This window comes from Marmota monax, unplaced genomic scaffold (assembly GCF_021218885.2).
Source record: "Marmota monax isolate L192 unplaced genomic scaffold, Marmota_monax_Labrador192_F-V1.1 WCK01_AAM20220418_F8-fsc00031, whole genome shotgun sequence".
Taxonomy (NCBI): domain Eukaryota; kingdom Metazoa; phylum Chordata; class Mammalia; order Rodentia; family Sciuridae; genus Marmota; species Marmota monax.
The window spans coordinates 16,914,041-16,928,447 of NW_026695197.1; positions in this window are offsets into that span (position 1 = coordinate 16,914,041).

Consider the following 14,407-nt stretch of genomic DNA (forward strand, 5'->3'; position numbering starts at 1 on the left):
GGGGCTGTGGTTCAAGAGGTAGCATGCGGCCTGGGTTCGATCCTCAGCACCACATACAAAGATGTTGTGTCCGCCAAAAACTAAAAAATAAATATTAAAAAATTCTCTCTCTCTTAAAAAAAAAGTGTTTCTAGATAAGAAAGTCTTTATGTGATGAAGTAAATAAGGGTTTAAGTAAGTGATAAAGATGATCTATGTAAGTTGTTATACATATATATGAAACAATCAGTCAAAGCTATTTAAATTTTTTTATCTAAGGTCAAATGTTAATGTACTGATATAAACCCAAACTTAATCTATGTGTTAAAAGGACAAGGAATTATTAAAACATTAATTTACTCATAATTCCAAACTAAAGCTGTATGGTAATTTTAGGCTTATAAGGATTACAAATTTTATTGGAGATTTATTTATATCATTTAATGTTCTATAACTGTGTTATCAATATCATATATAAAGTTTATGTTACTTTTTACATGGGGGTACAATTTAAATGTATTTTTAAATTAATGAAAGCCTAATCTATGTAAAGGTTAATATTATAAAATACAAAAGTATTTTGCTATTTTTCCACAAAAAGATTAAAAGTTCTCAGCCTTTCTTTCTTTTTTTTTCTTTTAAAGAGTGAGTGAGAGAGAGAGAATTTTTAAATACTTATTTATTTATTTATTTTAGTTTTCAGCAGACACAACATCTTTGTTTGTATGTGGTGCTGAGGATCGAACCGGGCCGCACACATGCCAGGTGAGCGCTCTACCGCTTGAGCCACATCCCCAGCCCACAGCCTTTCTTTAGTTCATGTTTTAAATATAATATCATATTGTATTAGCTAATATTCATGTGAACTCAAGCAGCAATATATGTAAACTTTGTAAAATGATATTTAAGAAGCAAAGATTAGCTTCAGAACTAGAACACTTTACCTAAGATTTATAAAGAGCTCCGCCTTACCTGAGATAAGGCTCTGCCTCCCACCTTAAACTACATGTCAGAATGACTCCAAAGTAAGCCAGACTTCAGTTCACTTAACTTTATGTTTAAAAGATTGATTTTTGTTGTTAAGATTACTAGAATCTCAAACAGGGGATATAATATATAACTCAGCCAAAATTCAAGATAATTATTACACAAACTAAATATGTTTTTACTCTTGTTAATTTTATATTATATTTTCCTTATAAACTATCTAAATGTTGCCTGTTAATGTTTTGCAGAGGTATTGCTTTAAAAACACACAACCTGGGGCTGGGGTTGTGGTTCAATGGTAGAGCTCTTGCCTGGTTATAGACCCAGCCTGATTTTATCTTAAAATTGGGAGCCATCTTGCCACAAAGCCATGAAAAGATAATTTACTATAAATTACTGCAAATTCTGAACTTGCTTGGAATGCCTGCCCATGCCTTGAACTCACCCATGCCTGGCTCTCTGACCAAATAGCAGCCCTCTCTGAAACTTTAGTTACACCTCATAAATCTTGGCCTTCCCTGGCCAGATAATCACCCTTTTTGAGGTTCTAATGACCTTCATAAATTCTGATATGGGGGCCAGCAAAAATGTAAGCTAGCCTTTGTGTTATGCTCCTCAGAGTTTTGTTATCTGTAACCCCCCCTTTGTGTAACATTCTGGGCTATAAAGCTGGGCTGCAAGAAAGCTGCAGGGCTGTCTTGTTCCTGTGATATTTGGTGGGAGAGGCAGCCTGGCCGATCGAAATAATACACTTGCTTTAATTTGATTTTAATTGGAGTTAGTGGCCTTTTCTTGCATCCTGGTCTAACACCTGGCACGTGCAAGGCCCTGGGTTCAGCACCACATTTAAATAAAATAAAGTTATTGTATACAACTACAACTAAAAGAAGAAGAAGAAGAAGAAGAAGAACAACAACAACAACAACATACAACCTGGGTTAATTTAAGATAAAAAGCCGTCACCTACAGGACAGATAGGATAATACAGACCTCAATTAATAAAAGGGGTAAATGACTTATAAGGTTATAGACTAAAGTTAAAGCCTAATATTCCTAATTTAAGATTGGTGAGACTGATTTGAGAGATGTTTAAGATCAAGACTTAAAAATTAAAGTTAAATTAAAAGGGCCAAGAAAACAAATATTTGGCTCTTGCTCTTGAGTCAGTCTGAATCCAGGGAACTTCTCTAAAGAGCTTTGGAACTCTGAGCCACATAACCTCCCGATCAGGGAGATTAATGAGGCCCCTGGAGAAACAGAAGGCCAGTCAGTGCACTTGCTATGAAGAGGAGGGTCATTGGAGAAGGGAGACATCCCTGATGCTTCCAAGGGAAGCCACATGGTCAGCAAGACCCAGACTCTTCCTAGTACAAATGGCACTAGCAGAACTAAGAAGCTGCTCTCAAGTTTCCTAGGAGTGACTCCCATGGGTACTCAGCTGACTCTTAACAATTGATAGAAACAAAGTCAATTTTGACCAGCTTGATCTTAAACACCTAGCAAAAGCAGTTAAACCAAAACACAGCCATTCCTAGGCATGAGAGAGAGAGAGAGAGAGAGAGAGAGAGAGAGAGAGAGAGAAATAATATAACTTAAAATATACACTTTTGTTAGCCCCCTAGATTATGTAAGACTGGAGGCTACAAAAGAGAAATTCTTAGACAAGAATGCCTCATAAGGATCAAGAATCTCAAACAGGGGAAATAATATATAAGGGTCAAAGCCAGAAGTTTTTAGTTAGTTTAAAGCCTACAGACATTTAAAGTTAAATGTTGTATTGATACCCCTGATAACTCTGGCTATGTTAAAGATTTATATTCCCAAGTAAAGGCCTTGTCCTCTTCAACCTTTTTACTGGGACAACTTCTCAGCCCTCACACCTCCTGGCAAGAGATTTTTTCTCTCATTTAATAGTAGGTCTTCTAGGCCTAAATAGCCCATTGGTAAGCCCCTACTCATATGAGCCCTCAACACAAGTGGGCTATTCAATTTGTTTCCCTACTAGCCTGGGGTTACAGCAGGCCTAGCCATAGCAATACAGGGAGTAACCACATTTATTACCTATTTTCATCAACTCTCCAATCAGTATCCAACTCGTAACTGAGTCTATACGAACCCTCCAGAATCAACTGGACTCCTTACCTCTGTGGTCCTACAAAACCGCCATGGACTGGACCTATTAAGAGCAGAGAAAGGTGGACTTTTATAAGATCAGGTGAGGTGGGCAGCGACCAAAGGAGGCAGATTTTAAAAGGCCGCCTAAGGAGGCTTTATTTGAGTTATCACTCCCGGATGGAACTCGATCAGACCGACAGAGTACACAGGAGTAGGGTCTGACAAGAAACCGGTGGAAGCTTGACCAGACTGGACTTTTATGGGGCTTACAGCAGGAAGGGAAGGGCTTGAGACAGGAAAGGTGTTTTTAGAGTCCTTTGTCCTGTTGGAGTTGGTCAGGGGAGTTGGCTGAATGCCAGGATTGGCCAGGGGTCCTGTTGATTGACAGGTGTTAGTCGGAGATCCCGCTGATTGACAGGCATTTCTGTCGGTGCCTAATTGGGCGCCTGATTGATGTTTCTTTTTCAAGGGCTGCTTTGTTCTAGGTCACTGCCACCAACCTAACAACTTTGTCTGTACCTACAGGAGAAATGCTGTTTTTATGTCAATCAATCTGATAAAGTCAAAGACAAGATAAAACAACTCCAATAGGACCTTATACAAACTAACTACGTTTTTGCTCTTATTACTTTTATTTTGTATTTGCCTTATAAACTGTCTAAATGTTGCCTGTTGATGTTTTGCTCACCCCTCCCTCATTGGAAACAACAGCTCTCCTCTGTTGGAGGATGGCAGCTAAGTAATCCCCTTCTCCACTTCCTTTCCTGACCTCTCTCCTTGCCATAGGCCTTTTGCTAATGCTTGCCTGCTGCGTCATTAGATTTTTTCAAGACAAGATTCAAAGGATCTCTAACCAAACGATGAACCAGTTTTTGTTACAGGACTCTGAAGCTTGCAGGCTCAGGCTGCTGCTCTCTTTCTCTCCTTTCTTCCCCTTCGGGCAGTCCCCCAATAAAATCTCTTGGTTGAATTTCTGTCTCGGGTGGGTCACTCACGTTTCACAAACCCTCACCAAAATTGGGCTGTCCATAGTCAGCATTGCCGGGGACCTCCTGACCATCACCATTGCCTCAATGATACCCTGCCCTCCTAACAAAGGTCCAGACACCACCCCTTCCCAGGAGGAAGAAGCTACAAAAGATTGATCTATACCCCTGTCCCTTAAGGGGCCTCATAACAAAAAAGGGGGAAGTGTAAAGTCCTTGCTTAGCATCTGGATGGCCATCTTAAGTGACAGCTGCCATTTTAAGAAAAATTACACTTTCCGCCCCAAGGGCCTTTCTGAGAAAGATTCACCACTCCCTCATATCCACCCCGACCCGCCAGGCTCTAATCCCTGAGCCTGCCCCATAAAAGTCCAGAACCCTTCCAGGGTCCTGCCCCAGCGGGGTCCAGGGGGTCCTGAAGGATGAGTGCTGTTGATGCAAGGGATGAGAAGAGAAGTCCTTCCGTTGGAGCAATCTCCAGAGAGAGAACTGTCAGCTGCTTTCTCTCTGTCTCCTTTTATTCTTTTTTTTCCTCATCATTATGGGTACAGAATCATTAATAAAATGTGTCACCAATTTACAATTTCCAGATTTTCCCAGGATTTGACATTTCCTTATTTAACAGATGCCAAACTACGTATCCAGACTCTGTCTCCTAACCTGTCATTAACCTTTAAAGTTTAAAACACACCTGTACTTAAGATCCCATCTAAAAGTCCCCTTATAACAATCTTACAATATATTCTAAAAGCATCTAAAAAATGCCAACATTTATTCTCATAAAACTGGTTGAGCTGCTTTCTCAGAGAGTTTCCTTTTTCCTTCGTCAAAGTATACCAATTCCTTACTAATCTTTAACTAAAGGGCAGCCCCCCTGCCGCTAACATTAACTATGCTTATCATAAATCCCTGTGTAAAGTAAAGGAGGGTCTATTAGAAGGAAAATATATTTTTAATAACCTTTTCTCCCCTGGATAAATACTATAACCTATCCTTAATTAAATAGGCTACATATGGTGGGCTTCATGCGATAGGCATGATAACTATCTGCTTAGGCTTGAAAGACTGAAGACATGAACTTGGATTCTTAGTTGATATAATCAATTGTGGTGCCTGGAATTCTTGTAACATTTCCCAGAATGATTGTTGATATTTTTCTGTTTTGTTCTCAATGTCCTGAGAGATAATAAAACAGCCTTTAAGTCATGAACCACCTGTTATATTCTTGGCCATCTAGAATTTAAAGTATGCTCATGCCTTCTGTTAGGCTGAATATAAAATAAAAAGTCCCAATTACATAAAAAAGAGTCTCATGGTTTTGGTTTCCCACAAGTGCGGCCTTGCCAAACACTTACCCTCTTCACTGTGACCTTGTCAAGACAGTGGGAGGTGGAACGCCTTCACCAGAACCCCAAGCCTGTTTTGCCTCTCTCTCCTATAGAGAGATGGCCTTTGTTTGTCAGCTCTGACAAATAAACTCATGTGTATCTCTGCCTGGTCTCTGTCATTTCTCCCTTACTCAACTCTTACTCCTTGCTTTCCCTTCACTTAGGACCTCCCTAGGTGCTAGACTGGCTTTGAACTTGGGATCCCCCTGACTCAGCCTCCTGAGCCATTGGGATTACAGGCATATGCCCCATGTGCTGGCACAAATAATTACAAATGTTGACTTTTTTTTTTTTTTAGTTGTAGATGGACAGCTCGTCTTTATTTTATTTGTTTATTTTTATGTGGTGCTAAGGATTGAACCCAGTGCCTTATACGTGCCAGGCAAGCACTCTGCTACTAGGCTACAACCCCAACCCCAAATATTGACTTTTTGAAAAGAGAACAGTCTTACTTTATTGCCCAGATTGGCCTTGAACTCCTGGGTTCCTGTGACCTTCCTGGAACTAGCTGGAACTACAGGTGTACCACACGTTCCCAGCTTTGTTACTTTGGTAATAATTAAACAAATACTTAAGCAATAAGTTTAATAAACTTAATTTTTGTGGTACTGACGGTTGAACACAGGCTGAGTGTAATCCCAGGAACTTAGGAGGCTGAGGCAGGAGGACCACATTTTTGAGATTTAGCCTCAGCAACTAAGCAGATCTCTAAGCAACTTAGCTGAGACCCTGTCTCAAAATAAAAAATAAAAGGGCTGGGATATGGCTCAGTGGTAAAGCATCCATGGATTCAATTCTCAGTTTAAAAAAAAATTTAAAAATATGTCAAGAGCATTGTAATGTTTTGAGCAACCAATAAAAAAAAAATTAAAAATCAAGTGCTTCAGCAAAGGACTGATCCAAATGGCTCCAGTGGTTGAGTGTGGGTGGGTGGCTTCTGCCAGCATGAATTCTTAGAGAAATGTCCTTTCCTTAAAAGGAAAATAACTTTTATATAATTTAGATACAGAGGGCATGATGTGCATTTATTAGTCTGGTAAATTTAAAAAACCACTCAGGTAAGAACACTCGCTCATGGCAGTTTTCAAGTGTGGAAATTGCTTTCTGAAAGTATCATCATTTTTCCTCTAAAAAGGCTGCTAATTGGAGCAGGTTTAGTAGTTCTTACCGTAAGAAAACTTGAATCATTGGGGGGAAAATATGTTCAAAAGATAGTATATCTTTCACATTCACAAACTCAGCAACCTGGAGTCCAATTTTCAGTATTTTAACTACCTCAGTAATGCTATGAATGTAAGATATTGGGATAGAGATCCTAACTTGAAACAACAACCAGTGCCTGTGGTGATTTAATGTCTTGTCAAATGCTTTTATTGATTGGTTTGTATGTCATTCTTGTTATAGAAGAATATGCCTTTTTTAAAAGCTTATTAACACTTTTCCCAATTTATATTTAAAAAAGCTAAAGAACACTGGATTAATTGGGGAGGGGTAGAATAAAATAATTGATTACTATTGCTGCATACCCAGGGTGGGGTGGGGTGGTTGGAGAACCAGAAGTGTTTTTAAAACATTAGGTTTCAATATAAATACAACTCACAACTGTTAGCTTTGGGAGGGGGTTGGGTGGGGGAGTTGTGTGGGTTTTGTTTTGTTTAATTTATTGATTAGTCTTTAAAGCTGTTTGTTATTTTGTTTTTTTGTTTTTGTTTTTTGAGATTACTGGACCATCATTAATGTGTACTGTGAAGAGATTAATATGTATCAAGGGCTTTACCAAAGTCCACTAAATAAACACTACTCAAGTACAGACTGCAAACCAAAATGTATCTGTGTTATGATATTAATTGCAAATAGCGAGCATGGTGCTAAAGTCTACACCAGTGGAATTAGATGAGTGCTATGCACTTAATTTTAAAATAAAACTAGTTTTCATTAAAAAAAAAAAAAAAAAAAAAAAAAAAAAAAAAAAATCAAGTGCTTTATAAAAGGAGAGAAACAACTTTTGTAAAAAGCACAGAGTTCTTATTTCCTTGAGGGCATTAATAGTTTAGGAAGTAATAAATTGATATTTTGAAATTAATTATCTAGGCATAAGACTTGTTTCATTTTCTTCCTACCTGTGGTTTTAATCTAGGGGCAATTTTGCACATCTAGGGAGGTGCTACTGACATCTAGTGGACACAGGCAAGGGAAACTTCTTCCAATGCATGGGACAGCTCCTAAAATGAAGAATTATCTTGCCCCAAATGCCGATGGTGACAAGGCCAATGTTAGGATGGCCTTAGCCCTGAGCCTAAACCACTGCATTTTAAAAACTCTAGTTTGAAACCTGCAGTCTCACCAGGCACGCCCTCCATTATGACCTCAAACAAGTTACTTCCCTCACCCTGATAAACAGAGTAAAGCCCCTGGCAGGCTGTCCTTGGCCAATGAGAGAGAAAGGCTAGAAGATCAGGGTGGAGACCACCAGACCAGATGTTTCTGACCTCAGGGTAAATGATGTCACTGAGAAATCCGGTGATAGGTGGTAAGGATTGAAAGGAGGGTCAAAACCACCAAAATTTAGTATAAATAATAGAGCTAATGAGCAGGATTCAGCCAGCTGAAACTAGGATGCACTCGAGCTGGAGAGCCTGATGAGGACCTGACATCCCAGAACTTGTGATCATTTCCTGAGCCTCTGCGTGATCCTCACAGCTCTCAAACTCTACCGCCTTGTCTGGACTTTGATGAGAGCTGCAACTTCTCCCTTCAACTCTCTCCTCAACCGGGCATCCACTCCACACCAGGAAAAGCTTGCCTTGGTACCGGACCTGGTCACTGTTGTCTGAGTGAGTGTGCATCTGCTGGACTTAAAGCCTAAGACTTAAGACTTTTGAACTTAGCATGCAGAGGAAATGTCTGGCATTAGCCATGGTTAAGTGTGTTTTGCAGTGCTTAGAATTAATCTAGAATCGTTTGCTGTGAATTGATTTTGTCTATTGCAGTGCCTAGCATTAAGGATTGTCATTTTCTTGATTAAGAACCTATAGAGTAAAATTGTATTGAGTAATTTGAGTGAATAAAGCATTGAAAGTGGCAGAAGCACTTGGATATTCTTTATTTGTCCCCTCGACTGCATAAGTCACAATTTTGCCCCCTTGCGACAGCCAAGAAAGCCTGTGTTAGCCTAGTAAATCCAGCACACGCGGAAAATTGAGAAGCCTAATGGAAACAACTCATGCTTCTACCTCTGCTGATTCTTTCTAAAGGAGTGGCTCTGTTTTAAATGAATTTTAACTTATTGAGATGAGACTGCTAAGGCACTTATGTATTCAGATGAGGGGTGAGGATGCTCTGGGACACTTCAGGAAGATGTGGCAAAAAGAACCGAGGCAAGATCTCAACCCTAGAAAACTAACTCTGAAAGCAACTTGGGGGTCAGGACAGCACCTCCTCCCACACACCATCTCTGCCCCCCTTATCTGTTATCAGGATGTGCTCTGATTTCCTCATTTCCCAGTGTCTGGCATTTGCTCTTGGAAAATCCTATTTATTTATTTAGTACTCGTGATTGAACCCAGGGATGCTCTATCTTAGCTACATACCCAGTCCTTTTTATTTAATTAATTAATTTATTTCAGTATCTGGGATTGAACCCAGGGATGCTTTATCACTGAGCCACATCCCCAGTCCTTTTATATATTGTTTTTTAGAGACAGAGTCTCACTAAGTTGCTTAGGACCTCACTACGTTACTGAGACTGGCTTTTAACTCTCCAACCTCCTGCCTCAGTCTCCAGAGCTGCTGGGGTTACAAGCATGCACCACCATGCCTGGCCTTGTTTTTTATTTTGAGACAGGATCTTGCTAAATTACCCAGTCGAACCTTGAATTAGGATCCTCCTGCTTTAACCTCCTGGGGAGAGGGAATTATGGGTGTTCACCACCACACCAGCAAAATCCTCTTAATCTTTGAAGAATATTTTCATTGGATACGGAATTCTAAATTGACGATAGTTTTTTCAGCACTTTCTAGATGTATAAGCATACCTCAGTAATTTTGCAGGTTTGGTTTTAGACCACTACAACAAAGTGAATACTGCAATAAAGTGAGTCTCACACAGTTTTTGGGTTTTCCCAAAGTTTTAGTCAGCGACTAAAGGATCTAATTAGAACAATTTTAGTGGAGGAAAAGTTTATTTGAGTGCTCACGGTTTCAGAGGTTTTAATCCATAGACAGCAGATTCCATTCCTCAAGGCTCAAGGTGAGGCAGGACTTCATGGAGGAAGAGTTTGGCAGAGGGAACCGGCTCTTGTGATGAGCCAGAAGGAGAGAGATACAAATATATGCCAGATACAAATACATACCCCCAAGCCACAGCCCAACTCCCACCTCCTCCAGCCACATCCTACCACTTCTGTTACCACTCAGTTAATCCCTGTCAGGGTATTAATTCATTAATTAGGTTAAGGCTATCACCCAATCTTTTCTCCAGCAAACCTTCTTGCATTGTCTCACATGTGAGCTTCTGGGGGACATCTCATCTAAACCATGTAAAACTTATGTTTAGACTGTAGTCTGTTAAGTGTAAACTAGCATTATGTCTAAAATAGGTACATGCCTTAGTTAGAAATACTTTATTGCTATAAAATGCTAATGATCTTCTGAGTTTTCAGCAAGCTGTAATATTTTTTGTTGTTGGTGGTCTTGCCTCAATGTTGTTAACTGCTCATGATCAAGTGGTGGTTGCTGAAGGCTGGGGTGGCTGTGGCAATTTCTTAAAATAAGACAACATTGAAGTTGACCTCATTGTTTGACTTTTCCTTTCATGAAAGATTTCTCTGTAGCACATGATGCTATTTGATAGCATTTTCCCCACAGTACAACTGCTTGAAAAATTGGAGTCAGTCCTTTCAAACTGTTGGTGCTTTATCAACCGAGTTTATGTAATATTCTAAGTCCTTTGCTGTCATTTCAACAACCTTCACAGCATCTTCACTGGATTCCATTTCAAGAAATCACTTTCTGCCATGTGTGATGGCATATCCCTGTTATCCCAGTGACCCAGGAGGCTGTGGATCACAAGTTCAAGGCCAACCTCAGCAACTTGGTAAGGTTTCAAAATAAAAAAAATAAAAAAAGGATTGAGTATGTAGCTCAGTGGTTAAGCACCTGGGATACCAAAAAAAAAAAAAAAAAAAAAAAAGCAAAAGCAAAACAAACCACTTTACCACTTTCCTTTCTTTCCTTACTCATAAGAAGCAACTCTTCATCTATTAAATTTTTATCATGAGATTTCGGCAATTCACTTACAACTTCTCACTATTTACATCAAATCTGGAATTTCTTTGTTCAGTGAAGCCCTGAACTCCTTGAAGTCATCCATGAAGGTTGAAATCAACTTTTTCTGTATTCTCGTTCATGTTTATATTTTGACCTCCTCCCATGAATCAGAAATGTTCTTAGTGACAGCTAGAATGGCAAGTCCTTCCTAGGAGGTTTCCAATTTACTGTGGCCAGATCCATCAGAGGAATTCCTATGAAGTGTATTTCTTAAATAAGGCTTGAAAGTTGAAATTACTCCTTGATCCATGGACTGCAGAATGGATGTTGTGTTAGCAGGCATGAAAATGTTAATTCAATTTTACATCTCCATCCGAGCTCTCTGGTGGCCAGGTGCACTATAAGTGACCAGCAATTGTTTTGGAAAGAATCTTTTTTTCTGAGCAGTAGTTGTCAACAATGGACTTAAAATATTTATATATTTATTTTACAGAATGAAGTTAGTAGTTTGTTCAACCTAACAGCATCTACACAATTTTGAAGCATAGCAATTTGTATAGCTGTCCCTTGGTGTTTGTGGAGCAATCCTCTTGGCTCTTCCTTCAAAATACATCCAGAGGGTTGGGACTGTAGCTCAGTGTTGGAGCACTTGCCTAACAAGCATGAGGCCCTGGGTTCCATCCCCAGTACCACCCAAAATGAAAATTTTAAAAATCCACGATCTGTACCCATTGATGGGTGGATAAACAAAGTGTAATCTATCCATACAATGAAATATTACCCAGTCACAAAAAGGAAGGACATTCTGACACATCCTAACACATGGGTGAAGCTTGAGTGAAGTAATAAAGCTAAGTGAAATAATCCTGTCACAAAAGGATAAATACTGTATGATTCTGTAATAGATACCTAATTAAAATAAATAAAGTAAGAAAAATACTGCATGATTCCACTTCTATGAGATACTTGGAGCAGTTAAATTCACAGAGATGGAAGGTAGAACGGTGTGTGTCAGCGCCTGGGGGAGGGAGGCCTAACATAGTTAGTAAACCATGTTGTCAACTGATGCATTGTCATCCAAGCTTTGTTGTTGATTTATGGAGCACAGGTATAGGGGAGTTAGTGTGATTCTTAAGCTCCAAGAACTGGCCTCTAACAAGAGAGTCAGCTTTGAACCAGACAACATCTCCCTTCCAGCTACGAAAGTCTTTGCTGGCATTTTTCCCAGTAGCAGATTGTTTCATTTATATGGAAAAACCTAAACTTATTAGCACAGCAGCCCTCATCAGGCACCTCAGTGAGGGCTTCTCCATAACCTGCTGCAGGACTGGTTGCTTTGCCCTGCGCTTTTTAATTGTGGCACCAGCTCCTTTGCTAACACCAGCCAGCTCTTTTCCTAAGGAACCAACCTCCACTAGCTTTTTTTCTTCTGTAGCTCCCTTACCTCTCTCTCAGCCTTCATGGAACTGAAAGGACTTAAGTAAGGCCTTGCTCTGGATTAGGATTTAGCTTAAAGAAATGTTGTGGCTCCTTTGATCTTCTAATCAGATCACTAAAATGTTCTTGGAATCAGCCAGAAGGCTCTTTTGCTTTCTCTATGGGCTCACTGGAGTAGCACTTCTAACGTACTTTCAAGAACTTTTCCTTTGAATTCATAACTTAGCTGCTTGGTGCAAGAGGTCTAGCTTTGGCCTGTCTTGGCTTCTGACATGCCTTCCTCACTAATCTTAATCATTTCTCGTTTTTTTTAATTTAAACTGAGTGAACAATGACTCTTTCTTTTACCTGAACACTTACCACATGGGTGAGGTGTCCAGCTGGGGTCCAGGTGCTTGGCTTCCAGAATAAACAACTGAGCAAGACACTAGAAGTAAGGATCAAAGCCAGATTTACTGAAAGTGAAAGTAACAGGCAGTGTGTGGGGGGGTGGGGGTGAGGGTGTGGAGCTCTAGGCCCTGGCCTCCCAACAACTCTCTTTCTTCTTTTATATGTCTTGATCCTCTCCCGATGGACCTGATTGTATACCTTGCTCTGCTCGTTCCCAGTAATTATTTACTTATTTTTGGTACTGGGTATTGAACCAAGGGGTGCTTAACCACTGAGTCATATCCCCAACCCTTTTAAATTTTTGAGACAAGGCCTTCCTAAGTTGCTGAGACTGACCTTGAACTTGCTGGGATCACAGGCGAGCACCACCGCACCCTGCTGGTTATTTTATTTTTGCCTAATTAAAACACAGTTTCCATTGGTTACTTGATTTTGCCTGATTGGAACCTGTGGCAGGAATTGCCATGGGACAAGCCCTCAGTGGCTGGGAGTTTTCATGGGAATGGGCTCACCTAAACAGAGCATGACTCATCTCCCTGTTTTGCACTCCAGCTGGTATTTTTCTTGTATCCTGCCTCCACCATCTTGATGTCCCTAAACTACTTCATTTAGAGACCACTGTAGGTTTTTTTTTTTTTTGTTTTTTTTTTTTTTAAATATTTATTTATTTTTTTAGTTTTCAGTGGACACAACATCTTTGTTTGTATGTGGTGCTGAGGATCGAACCCGGGCCGCACGCATGTCAGGCGAGCGTGCTACCGCTTGAGCCACATCCCCAGCCCACTGTAGGTTTTTAATTGGCTTAATTTCAATATTTTTGTGTCTCAGGAAATAAGTAGGCCCAGGAAGAGGGGCCAACCAGTGGAGCAGTGAGAACATGCAACATCTATTGATTAAATCCACTGCCTTATATGGGCAGATCGTGGTGCCCCCCAAAACAATTACATAAACATCAAAGATCACTGATCACAGATCATGATAACAGGTAAAATAATAATGAGAAAGTTGGAAATATTTTGTGGATTGCCAAAATGTGACACAGAGACATAAAGCAAGAACTTGTTGGTAAAATGGTTTCAATAGATTGGCTTACCACAAAATTTCAATTTGTAAAAACATAATGTCAAGTGCAATAAATTGTGAAGTACCCACATACACACACACCAGGGATTGAACCCAGGTACATTTAACCACTGAGTCACATGCCCACCTTCCCTTTTTTAATGTAAAACATTTAATTTAAAAATATTGACACTATAATATATAAAGTAGTACTAGTTACTCTATAGTTTCCAGGTTTGCTTTTCTTTCTTTCTTTCTTTCTTTCTTTCTTTCTTTCTTTCTTTCTTTCTTTCTTGTCTTCCTCTTCCTCTTCCTCCTCCTTCTTCTTCCTCTTCCTCTTCCTCTCCTCTTCCCCTTCTCCTTCTCCTTCTCCTTCTCCTTCTCCTTCTCCTTCTTCCTGTAAATTGTACTGGGGTTAAAACTTGTATCTTCACCCTTGAAAACGTCTACACTCCATCACAGTGATGTATGGTCAGACTTAACAGCCCCAATTGTTAAACACTTGGATCAAGTCATAACCAGTTTTATCGCAAAAAGGATTCTGTACACATTTGTCAAATCTAGTACCTTAATAGCTACCCAACAACTCATTAGTATACAGAAACATGCATCACGAGGAGCAAGAAGTATTGCCCACCCCATCTCCATATTTCCAACAAATCACTCCTGAGCAAGTGCTCACATCACTGAGGTCTGTGAGCGTCACTTTTGGCATTCACCCTGAGTGAAGGAGGGAATGAGTGAAGCACAAAATACAACATATCATAAACAATTTCTTACAATAAAGTACAAATT